The 12,497-nt window shown below is 61.1% G+C and overlaps 1 long non-coding RNA gene across 1 annotated transcript; it reads right to left on the bottom strand.

Annotated features, from left to right (window-relative positions):
- Positions 1–682: 682 nt before the first annotated feature.
- Positions 683–4,678, bottom strand: LOC308247735. Its single transcript, XR_013960550.1, has 4 exons — positions 4,331–4,678; positions 3,053–3,313; positions 1,876–1,995; positions 683–1,291 (listed from the first exon to the last, which is right to left on the bottom strand). It is a non-coding gene; the product is annotated as an uncharacterized lncRNA (long non-coding RNA).
- Positions 4,679–12,497: the final 7,819 nt, after the last annotated feature.

The following is a 12,497-nucleotide window of genomic DNA, read 5'->3' as shown; positions in this document are numbered from 1 at the left end:
CCGTGTCTGCCTGCTGCTCCCCGGGGGCGTCTAGAGGGAGTCCGGGTGGGGCTTGGTCTCGGGCGGGTCTGGCCCCAAAGCCTGTGTGACTCCCTCCTGTGCAGCTGGAGACGGAGGGCAGGGGCCGTGGCGGACACGGAGCAGAGCCTAGAATGGGCCCAAACGCCGTTGTTCAGGACACTTATTCCCCCAAAACGCTCCCTGAGCGGCGACCCGAAAGCAAGCTTCGTTAGCGGGCTTTGCAAGGCATCGCCAGGATGGCTCAGCCCGCGGAGGCACCGGGCCAGGGCCACCCCCGCCCGCCGGCCGCCCAGCCTCGCCCTCCCTGGGCCACGGGCAGGGCCGTCAGCACCCGCTCCAGGTGGTCACCTACCGGCTCGGCTCCCGGCACCGCGGGAGGAAGCCGGACCTCCGGCCCAGCCCAGACCCGCTGAGTCCAAATCGGCGTGGTGGCTTCTGGCTGGGTGCCAGGGCATTCGTGCACACGCGCACGCTGGAGACCGCGGGGTGGCCGCACGGATGGCAGTGGAAGGAGTGCGGGCTTTGAAATGACACACACCTGGATCCCAGCCACGCTGCCCGCCCGCTGAGCGGCCTTGGGCGTGGGTCTGCAGTCCCGAGCCTCAGCTGCACGGAGGGAGAAACGGGATGCGGTCGGTGAAAGCATCTGAAGGCCAAACAGAACCAAAGCGAACCCTTGTCCCGTCAGGTTGATGGGGGGATCGATTTTAAAACGAGTTCGGCTACACGGGGCCCTGGCACCCAGCAGGCGATCACTCGGGGCACAAGCCGTGCTCCGCTCCCGCCCCTTGCCCACGGGCCCCACGAAACCCACACGCAGAACCAGGTGGCGTCCGTCTCAGAGCCAGGCTTCTGCCACGGGAGCTCCTGGCGTGGGGGCCGCGGGTGATTTCGTGGCTGCACGAAGCCTGTACGAGGGGACCCGCCGCCGCCACCGCGCTGAGACGGTCCCACTGCGCTTCCAGACGAAGAAGGGAGCGCCGGCCACGCCGGAGACGTGTCAGGGCCCCGGAGACCCGGATGCAGACTCGGTCCTCGGGCTCCTCGGGGTCACCAGCACGTCACCCCCGCGGGTTCGCAGTCTTCCCAGGAGGAGCACGCTTCCCGTGTCCGTGTGGAAGGTCATCAGCAGGAAGGGCCGGTTGAACTCCGTGTCTGGAGCGGGCGAGGTGTCGAGGTCGGGCCGGGGCCCTGGCGTGAGCTGGATGCTGGTGGCGGCAGCCACCTCTGTGCCCCCCTCTTCCAGCGTCATCGCAGCCTTGTGTGCAACCTGCAAGGAACATTCTGGAATCACCAACTGACCCCCTAGGAGGGATCAACCAGACCTTTATTTTTTTTTAATATTTTTATTGATTTCAGAGAGTAAGGGAGACGGAGAGAGATAGAACCATCAATGATGAGAGAGAATCACTGGTTGGCTGCCTCCCGCACGCCCCACACTGGGGACCGAGCCCGCAACCAGAGCATGTGCCCTGACCGGGAATTGAACCAGGTCCTCCTGGCTCATAGGTCGATGCTCAGCCCCTGAGCCACGCCGGCCGAGCTCAGTCTTGTCCCAGAGCCCACGATCAGGAAGGAGCCCCAGAGCTTCCTCCGCGGGTCCAGCCCCGATGGTGTGGTACCCACCCGGCCTTCCCTGTCCTGGCTGCCACCCGAGGGCAGGGATGGGCCTGACCCCGGGCCCCCGGTGCCTGTGGGGCAGGTGTGCACTAATGGGGGACACATGCGGAGCACAGATGGCGAGGTGCCAAGTTGTGGGAACAGCCGCTCCGCGTGTAAGGAGATGCGGGCGCCTCCTTCCCGCAGCGGCCCGCAGGCATGGAGACCCCAGCGCCGAACCGGGTCCCAGGTTACCTTCGAGATGTTCAGTCCGGGCTGCCCCAGAGGCCTCCGCCCACAGCCGCTTGTGGGAGGAGCAGCTCCAGGCTGGCGGTGCTGGAGATGGAGAACTTGGGGAAGTGGAAATCGAGTTCTCTGTGGGGAGACAGAATGGGTTCGCTGTTGAAACCCCAAAAGCAGCTGCATGTGTCCCAGGTGCCTCTGCAGGCTCCAGCCTCGGCCCCAACGCAGCTGCAGGCCTGCAGCTTCTCACCCCCCCTCTCCTCTGGTCTCCTGGCCCTCCAGCCCCTCTTCTTCATTCAGCATCTGTCCTGGACCCACTGTCCTCCATTCAACATCTGTCCTGGGCCCTCCATCCTCATCATTCAACATCTGTTCTGGGCCCTCCATCCTCATCATTCAACATCTGTCCAGGGCCCTCCACCCTCCATTCAACATCTGTCCAGGGCCCTCCACCCTCCATTCAACATCTGTCCAGGGCCCTCCACCCTCCATTCGACATCTGTCCAGGGCCCTCCACCCTCCATTCAACATCTGTCCAAGGCCCTCCACCCTCCATTCAACATCTGTCCTGGACCTGCTGTCCTCCATTCAACATCTGTCCAGGGCACTCCATCCTCCATTCAATATCTGTCCAGGGCCCTCCACCCTCCATTCAACATCTGTCCAGGGCCCACCACCCTCCATTCGACATCTGTCCAAGGCCCTCCACCCTTCATTCGACATCTGTCCAGGGCCCTCCACCCTCCACTCAATATCTGTCCAGGGCCCTCCACCCTCCATTCAACATCTGTCCTGGACCTGCTGTCCTCCATTCAACATCTGTCCAGGGCCCTCCACCCTCCATTCGACATCTGTCCAGGGCCCTCCACCCTCCATTCAACATCTGTCCAGGGCCCTCCACCCTCCATTCAACGTCTGTCCAGGGCCCTCCACCCTCCATTCAACATCTGTCCTGCACCCTCTTTCCTGTCCCCACTGCTTAAGGGCTGGAATGCTGTGCGTCATGGGTCGCTCACGTTGGCACCAGAGCTGGGACTAGAACCAGCCTCCAGACACCAACTGACCAGGCCCCATCCTGACACCTGCAGGGAGGCCGAGGACAGGGCCCTGGGGGGACTATCACTGAGGGGGTGCACGCTGACTGAGCGAGGAGGCAGGAGCCGCACCCAGGCCCTGCTGTGATCGCTACCTCGTCCTGAGCTGACCGTCCCACTTGACTGGCGTCTCGGGCAGCGGGGCGTCCTCCAGCTGCCCCGGCCCGCCCCGCGGACGGAAAAGGTGGCAGTGTTGGCCGGGGCTCCACCTGCAGCACCGTGCACTGCAGCTCGAGCCGTGCAGGAGGCGGTGGCGAACCTTCTGCCTCATCATGGCTCCCGCACGGCCCTGCGCTCGGCCACGGAGAACTCCTTCAGGCTGGTGGCTCTCGGGGCAAAGGGTCGCGCCCATCCAGCTGAGGGAACGAGAACAGCGAGGTCGCCGCCGTGGAGAGAATGGAGAATGGGTGCCGGGTCACCCATCGGGCAGCCCACGGGGTGGGGGGTGCCCAGTGGACGCCAAGCCCAGCTCCGTAACTGCCTCTTGGCCTGTCCCTCCTGCCCTGTGCAGCCCGGGGACCGAGCCCTGCACTGCCCTGCGCTGGCGTCTCGCCTTTGTGAGACGGGTGAGCGCTGGCACAGTGCCAGAGCAGTGCCAGAGAGTGAAGGCTGTTTTCTCTCTGGTCTCCTTACTCTCTTTTGGGGGCAGTTAATTAAAAAGATGTTTTTAGCCCTGACCGGGTTGGCTCAGTGGATAGAGCATCGACCTGCGGACTGAAAGGTCCCAGGTTCGATTCCGGTCAAGGGCATGTACCTGGGTTGCGGGCACATCCCCAGTGGGGGGTGTGCAGGAGGCACCTGATCGATGTTTCTCTCTCATCTATGTTTCTAACTCTCTATCCCTCTCCTTTCCTCTCTGTAAAAAAATCAATAAAATATATATTTTTTAAAAAAGATGTTTCTAAAATATATTTTTATTGATTTCAGAGAGAAAGGGGGAGGAAGAGAGAGATAGAAACATCAATGACGAGAGAGAATCATTGACCGGCTACCTCCTGCACGCCCCACACTGGGGATTGAGCCTGCAACCTGGGCACGTGCCCTTGGCTGGAACCGAACCCGGGCCCCTTCAGTCCGCAGGCCGACGCTCTATGCACTGAGCCAACCGGCCAGGGCCAGAGGTGGTGAAGTTTAAAGGAAAAATCTATCACGTGGTACCAGCTGCTCTGAAACATGGGTGGATCTGAGGGCTCGGCTCGGCCTGGCTGGCAGGCCTAAGGCAAGTCACCTAACACTGGGCCTCCGTTTTCCCATCTCTCAAATGGACGTCATAATAGCGCCTTGTTGGGCTGTGAAGAGAATTCAGTGAAAATCAAATCTGCACCGTGACCGGCATGGTACGATTCAGACTGTGTGTGTGCAAACGCTCTTACATACGCCAGACGAGAACTATCCGTAGGCGTGTAGTTGAGTCATGCCTTCGTGGCTCAGGCCAATCACTTCTTCTTTTAAAACGAATCCGTCTCCTCACGTGTGACATGGAAACATTACCCACAGCCTCTGCGCTTCCTCCCGGCGAGAAGGTCAAACGAGATGTGGGTGTGAATTCCCTGCAGACCCACAAAGCAGTCACAGTGCAAATACGAGACGGATTGGACTCAGCTGCTGAGCGAAGGAGTGTGACTAAGGAGCGAGGCACGTGATCTTATTGCTCTCCTGGCAAAGATGAAGGGTCTCCCAGCGCTGGGGTTCTCCCTGCTCTCATCCATGCCTCCTGGGACCTGCCAGAGGAAGGGGGCCCCGGCTCCTTGACTCAGTAATGCCTACAGTTACTCCAAGGGGAGATCACAGCCCTCCTGCTGCAGCTTCCCCGCGGGGGAGGACGGAGACCGTCCTCAGATGCAGGGCCTTGGGTCCCGGACTGACCTGTCCCCTAAATCAGAATCTTCTGGGGCCCAGTGCAAGATGCCTGCATTTTAAACGAGTTCCCCAGGGAGTACTGTGTACACTCAAGTTGGAAAAATCCTTCTTTGAAAAAACTCAACAAGCAGTATTAAAATGCGATAGGTGATGAGTTCCCCGTCACCGGAGGTATTCAAGCAGAAACATCAAGGATTTTGTGGCCCTCCTACATCTAAGTCAGCAGGGGAGGCTCCGGATGCTGTGAGGGGCAGGGCTGCGGTGTGATCGGGGCCCCGGAGGGAGGGTCATGGGATAGACCCCTCTTACCTCTGAGGAGCAGGTGACTCACCAGGACCTCCGCGGTGGCATCGCTGAGTTCCTCCACCCAGGTTCAAGCTGCCCCTGGGTCTGCTGCTCTACCTACTCCCGGATGCTTGTCTGGGCCCCCACCGGGTGCTGGGCGGCCCCCACCCGGTCCTGGGCGGCCCCCACGGGGTCCTGGGCAGCCCCCAGGCGCAGGCCGCTGAACCTGCGCTGGCCCACCGCCAGGAGGAGCTGGGGGCCCTGCACAGGGACCCTGAGCAGCAGGTCCCGGAAGCCCTCCTCGATCTCGGCCTCGGAAACCAGGGTGAGGGGGGACCCAGGCCTCCGGGAGTTGGGCCCTGCTGGCTGCAGGGGCTCCGAGGAAGATCACGGCCAAGGCCGAGGAGATGCTCACGGGGAGAAGAGAATGTTCTCTCCAGGGGCACCGAGGCCAGCTGTCTGTAGAGGTTGAAGGCAAAGTCTATGTTGCTCACGGAAAGCTTGTGGCCGGGCAGGGCTGGCCCGGGAGGCACGTCCTGGGGGCCGGGGTCTATGGGGCCAGAACCCTCCTGGTTAGCCGGGGCCGGCAGTGTGCCCACACTTCCCAGGCCTCCCCTCTTCATACTCACAGTGCAACGGGGGAGGCCTGGCTCTGACACCCCATTTCACAGTGTTTGCACCCCATTTCACAGTGTTTACACCCCATGTCACAGTGCTTACACCCCATTTCACAGTGTTTACACCCCATGTCACAGATAAGAAAACAGAGGAAAGGCTCTGTAATTCGCCCAAAGTCAAACAACGGATAGGTGGTGGAGTCGGGACTTGAACCCAGAGCCTGGTGGTTGTGGAGTCACCGTGACATGAGAGGGACCCCCAAGCAGCACCCTGTCTGAGCAGAAGCAGCCACCCACCCACTGTGCAGCTGTGGGCGCCTGGCCCCGAAGTGCACGCGGGCTCCGTTTGATCTGCCCCGAGGGGCAGCAGCCCAGAGGCCACGGGCTCAATCCCCTGAGCCCCGCGGCTGCTCTGCGCCTGGGAAGGCCCCTCTGCCTGTGTGCGTGCCCTCCCCGCTCTCCACCCCACGTCCTGTCCTGTCACACAGAGCGGGTCTCCTGGGCACGCTGAGCCCCTCCTCCGCTGACCCTCTTCCAGCCAGGATGTGCCCTTGGACTTGCAGGGAGCGCAGAGCAGGCATGGTGCAGCGGCGGCGGTGCGGGCGCAGGGAGGACCTGGCGACCTGGCCCGCTCAGCCAGGCTCTGCTGTCCCGTGGGAGCCCGGGAGCCCACAGACGCTGGGCCAGTCGCTCCCTCCCTGGGCCACCGCATCCTCTCCGCGGGACGGGGCTGGCACCCACGTCACAGGGCTGAGGGAAGGCACAGCGATCGTGCACCAAGCAGAGCCTGCCCAGGGCCTGGCACAGGGAAGCCCGGGAAGCGGGTGGTATTATGACCCCCGAGAACTGAGGGCTCCCCCCTAGTGATTCTGACTCAGCAGAGCCCTGAGGCCCCCAGACTTTATGTTAGTAAGGGCCAGAGCGGACCCGGGTGTGCACTTGGGGGTGTCACACCTCTCTGCCCTGCCTCTGGCTCTCCCATGTGACCGTGGGCGGCCCCGAGCCTTTCTCCCCGAGGCCTCTCGTCTGTAAAGGGGAGAAGAACTGGGGGGGGGGGGGGACTCAGCCTTGAGGGTAAAACTGGTTCCATGTTGTCTACTGGCAGGGAATAGATGCTGTCCATTTGCCTGGTAGTTTGCTTTGGTGAATACCTTGGCTTTAATGAAAAGTTCATGCCCTTATTCCATTTACCATTGGTTCATTTGTTCATTCATTCATTCATTTACTGAACAAACTGGAAGTCGGTCGGGACTTGAGCTGCGCGCTGAGAAGCGGGATGGATGAGACACGGGTGCCCTGGTTCACGGGGGAATTCACTCAGAACATTGTCCCCCGACCATAGAGCTTCCGAGCTGCCTGGATGCCGTGATCCAATGCGAGCATTGCGTAGATGGGGAAACTGAGGCCCAGAGAGACGCTGGCCCAGCCGTGGGCAAACTACAGCCCGCGGGCCGGATCCGTTCGGCTGTTCTCTCCGGCCCGCGGAGCCGAAAGAGCGGAGAGTTCTCTTGCTCTCCCCTCCACTCCTTTACTTTGAATTTATATTAGTTCACACAAACACTCCATCCATGCTTTTGTTCCGGCCCTCCGGTCCAGTTTAAGAACCCACGGTGGCCCTCGAGTCAAAAAGTTTGCCCACCCCTACGCCGGCCCATTCCCTTGCTGACTCACTCAGCACACACTCATCGGGGCCCGGTCTGGAAGAAGCTCGCCAGCCACGGCGGGAGACGCCGTGCGGGGCTGGCTACAGCTCCCTGAGCCGTGGCTGTGGGAGGGGAGCCTGCAAGAGGCAGGGAGTTCCTGGCAGGCTCCCTGGAGGAGGCAGCCCCTGACCTGAGGCCGGAAAGGAATCAGGAGAGGGGTTTCAGCAGAGGGAAGAGTGTGCTCAAGGTCATGGAGGCAGAGTGAGCCAGCATCTGGGAGCAGGAGGGGTGCATGTGTGTACATGTGTGTTCACATGTGTGCATGCTCCTGTGAGTACCTGCTCCTGTGTGACTCGTGAGGCAGGTCCACCACGCTGGCTGGGGGCCGTGGCTCCCGCTCCAGCCCTCCTCCCGCAGCCCCCACTCCCCTGGAATCCAAGGTTTTCTGGGAGCCTGCAAAGGAGCTGAGGGACTGCTGTGTGGGAGGGCCGGGAGGGCTGGGAGGGCTGGACTGGCAGGCTGTCCCGAAGCTGCCCTTAGCCCACGTCACCCCGCAGCACACCCGGCAGGAGGCAAACCGCCCGCCCGCGTTCGGGGTCCACGCGGGGCAGAGCTCAGCGCGGGCGGGGCCGGTGCCAGGGGCTCCGTCCATCACTGTCTGCCGCCTGACCCTCCCCCGAGCCTCGGGTTCCTCCCTGCCCCTCCCACTATAGTATGATGCCCGTGGGCATGCTGTGAATCCAGGGAGAGGCTGGGTTCACGGGGGCCATCTGCAGCCGCTCCAGACAACCTCTGCAGCCACTCACCTCCTGCCCACGCCGTGCGTGTCACGGAACGCAGTCCACGCCACGGGTCTAGCCTCCACAAGGGGTGGGCTCCGACTATTTCCAACGCCGAGATTGCTGTTCGTTCTGCCTAGGGTGTCTTTCCAATCGCAGTGCCTAGCTTAGCTCTTGGGGCGTCAGCAGGCCTGGCCACTCAATGAGGCATACACACAGAGAGAGTGTTTGCGAAACCTTTCAGCCCAAATACTTTCCCCGGCCTGGCAGGTGGTGGGAAGGGACAAAGGTGGCACGGGGCAGGGGGGCGTGGGCTCATGGGTGGGAGCAGACTTTCTTTCTCCCAGGTTTGTTTATTCCGACTTTACTTTTCTTCTCCTCACCCACTACCTGGACCTAAACACCTACACAGCCGCTTCTTTCTTAAATTCTCACCCGAGGGTATGTTTCTCGATTTTAGAGAGACAAGAAGGAAGAGAGAGAGAAAGAGAAATAGCGAGAGAACTATGAGAGAGGAGCATCCATTGGTTGTCCCCTATACACACCCCAACCGGAGATCAAACCCGCAACCTAGGTACATGCCCTGACCTAGAATCGAACCCACAAACCATTTGAGAATCGAGCCCACAAACCATTTGGCATATGGACAACTCTCCAACCAACTCAGCCATCGGCCGGGCCACACAGTCACTTCTTGTTGACGTCTCGGGGTTTTCAATTCGTTCTCTTGATATTCAGCCAAGGGATTAGCCTGCCATCCATCACCCACCCGTTCATCCGGGGCTGGGACGCAGGCGCAGCGCTGCTCTGAAGGGTGTTTGTGTCTTCACTTCAGGTCGGATGATGGGAGAATTCTAACGAGTGCAGCAACAGAGAGGATGGCCTGGCAGAGCCCACATCCCCATCGGCAGCTTCCTCCCCACATCACCAGCTGGAGGACAGGCTCCCTCCCTCCCCCAACCCCGCTCCCCTGGGGAATGTTCTGAAGGAAATGCGAAGCATCCCTTCACCTGTAAGAATTTTAAAACATCCTAGCCGCAATCGTATGTGTCACACCCTGAAAAACCAGGAAATGCCGTAACACCATCAGTGTGCAAGCCATTGTTTCCCTGATGGGTCCCCAATCTACTTACTTATTTATTATTTAAAAAAATATATATTTTTATGGATTTCAGAGAGGAAGGGAGAGGGAGAGCGGTAGATGAGAAACATGGGTCAGCTGCCCCCTGCTCGCCCCACGCTGGGGATCGAGCCTGCATCCAGGCATGGGCCCTGACTGGGAACCGAACCGTGACCTCCTGGTTCCTAGGGGGACGCTCAACCACGGAGCCACGCCGGCCAGGCCCCAATTTACTTCTTACACTTGGTTTGTTTAAATTATGATCCAAGCCAGGTGTACGCATGGCACTTACTAATACAGCAGGTCCCCCCTTACCCACGGGGACACGTCCCAAGGCGCCCCGTGGAGGCCCGGAACCAGGCTGTGTTTCTCCTGCACGTCCCACTGAAGATGGAGTTTAATTTTTAAGTTAGTAACCAACAACGGAAGAGGAGGGTACGCACAGGCTGCAGTGGAAGCTGTGTGGGCGTGGTCTCCCCCCCGCCTCAGGGTGCCCGCCTCACCCTCCCTCCCGTGACGACGAGCCACGGTCCGTGCGGCGGCTGCGGTGCCCGCAGGTGCAGGTGAGCCAGCGAGCCGCACGCTGCTCTCTCCTCTCACACTTTCCTGGGGGGGAGGGTCCTTCTCCCGGAGATCTTAGCATGAGTTCTCGCTTCTTCAGTTGAGAGCTTTCCCCTTTTCCCCTAAAGGAGGGACTTGGGGTTCTCTCTGGCACATCCGAATTGCCCGCTCGGGGGACATCACCAAGTCCCAGAAGTGAGAGGATGCCGCGGCCCACTCACTCACGCCCTGGCCCCTCCCGGCCCCTTGGTTCCGTTCCGCGGGTCCTGGGGGGACACCTTCCCCCCGGCCCCTCCCTGCCCCCCACTCGCTGGTGAGCTGCCCTTAGTGACCCCTCGGAGGAGCCTGACCTTCTCTGCACACCCCAGGGGCCTCGGGGTGGGGGCCCCGACGGCTCACTGGCCGTGGGGCTGGCCGAGGGCGCACAGGAGGTGCTGGAGGTCCTGGTCTCCGTGAGGTTGAACTTGAGGCCCCTGTGGATTCCCATCAGGGTGCGGCTGCGGGCCCCCAGCGACAGGAAGGCTAACGTGGTGGAGACGCTCATCGGGGGGAAGATGACATTCTTATTGGGGTTCTTCTGAGCCAACTGCTTGTAGAGGCTGAAGGCAAAGTCGGCCTTGCTAGGGGCTACTCGGAGCTTGTCCACCGGCGTCTCGTTGCCCTGGGTCACCTTCTGGTCCAGCGTGTCCCCTGGGAGGCCATGGGCAGTGGGGCGGAGCCCAGCCGCCAGGAGCCCTCGAACCAGGAGGACTGACCTTCCTTCTGCCCTCAACGCTGAAAAGCAAAGCTGCTTTAAGTCTCAGAGGGCCAGGGGGTGCCCCCCCATGGCCTGCTTTCTGCCCCACCCCCACCCCCAGCTAGCTTTGTGACCTCCCAGGGTGGCAACCTCCTGGGCACCCGCCCTACATAATTACGCTTATGTTTGTAGGTAAGCACTGAAATTGTTGGCATTTTCCCCAGTGGAGAAACGGCACAGAGAGGTGTAGGGGCTTGCCCAAGGTCACACAGCAAGGAAGGAAGGGGCAGAGTGGAGCTAAGAGCTTGGTTTGCCTGGCTCCTAGGTGGGGAAGCTGGTGATGGGTGCTGGGTGCAGTCCAGGCAGGACGCACCCTCCCCTCGTGCTAGGCGAGCGGACAGCAGCCAGAGGGCGCAGGGAGCATGACTTGCTTGGTGTGAGTCCCTGGTCCACCCCCAGGAAGGAGCCCCACAGCGCTGCTCCCGGCCTTCGATGGCGTGCTGTGGCCGGTGCTGTCTGCCGGCCTGGGCACAGTCAGGGCACAGGAAGCAGATCTGGCCCGGCCGGCGTGGCTCCGTGGTAGAGCATCGGCCCATGCACCAGGAGGTCACGGTTCAATTCCCAACCAGGGCACGTGCCCGGGTTGCAGGCTCGATTCCCAGCGTGGGGCGTGCAGGAGGCAGCCAGCCGATCAATGCGTCTCTCTCCTCATGGATCTTTTCACCGCTCTCTCCCGCTCCCGTCCGCTCTGAAATCGCTAACAATATATTAAAGAGAATAATAATAAGGGAGACCGAGAGACACAGATTGCAAAGCCAGGTGCTGCAGCAAACAGGGCTAATTACCTTCCTCCGCCCGCTCAGCCCCCAGCTCCGAGGGGACAGGGCAGCTGGGCTGGTGGGGCAGAGAGAGGAAGAGGAAGAGGAGGAAGAGGAGGAAGGGGGAGAGGACAGGAGACAGAGCTGAGCTGACGGTCATCCGAAACGCAGCGGCCTCACCTTTGGACAAGCCCGGGACAGAGGCAGTTCAAACTCCCCCCGCCCCCTGCCCCACTGTGTACTCTCTGCTTATGTAACCATTTCTTTGAAAAAGTAGTTGAACTTTTCCCCAAATAATTGCTTCTGGAGAATAAAGGCTTATCTGTGTGGGCGAGTTGGCGGCCGGCTCTGTCTCTGAGCAGCCTGCCTGTCTGCTTGGCTGGAGGTGGGGTGGGAGGCGGGGGAATGGCTGGTGCCCAGGGACAGCCCCCATGGAGTCCCTGTGGCCTCTGCCCAGGGTGCCATGGTAATCATTCTGTTTGTCCCACCGCCCAGGGTGCCATTGTAATCATTCTGTTTGCCCCACCGCCCAGGGTGCCATTGTAATCATTCTGTCTGCCCCACCGCCCAGGGTGCCATTGAATCATTCTGTCTGCCCCACCGTGAGACCTGCCCCCTGCACCGGGCCAGGGGCGGCACCCGGGCCCCTTGGGCAGTCCTCATCGGGGGGTGGATACACAGCTCTGCGGGGAGCACAGCTGACACCAAGCAGAATCCAAGTGTCAGGGGCAGAAGTGACTCTAGACCAGGGGTCCTCAGACTTTTTAAACAGGGGCCAGTTCACTGTCCCTCAGACCGTGGGAGGGCCAGACTATAGTTTTAAAAAAAACTATGAACAAATTCCTATGTGCACTGCGGGCCCGGGACGCGTCGGCTACTAAGCAGGACAGGCAGCGGCACCCGGCGGGCCGGATAAATGTCCTTGGCGGGCCGCATGTGGCCCGCGGGCCGTAGTTTGAGGACGCCTGGCACGTCCACCCCTTTGCAGGTGTACAGCTCAGGCCCAGACAGAGGGCTGTCCTCATCAGCCAGGCCCGGCCCGGCTCTGCCACTCTCCTCCTGGCCCCTCCTGCCACACAGGCCGTGGCTCCAGGCCGAGCCTAGAACCGCTTGGGGAAGCG

Source organism: Plecotus auritus (genome assembly GCF_963455305.1).
Source record: "Plecotus auritus genome assembly, chromosome: 1".
NCBI classification, from domain to species: domain Eukaryota; kingdom Metazoa; phylum Chordata; class Mammalia; order Chiroptera; family Vespertilionidae; genus Plecotus; species Plecotus auritus.
This window is presented reverse-complemented; position numbering and strand designations above follow the sequence as displayed.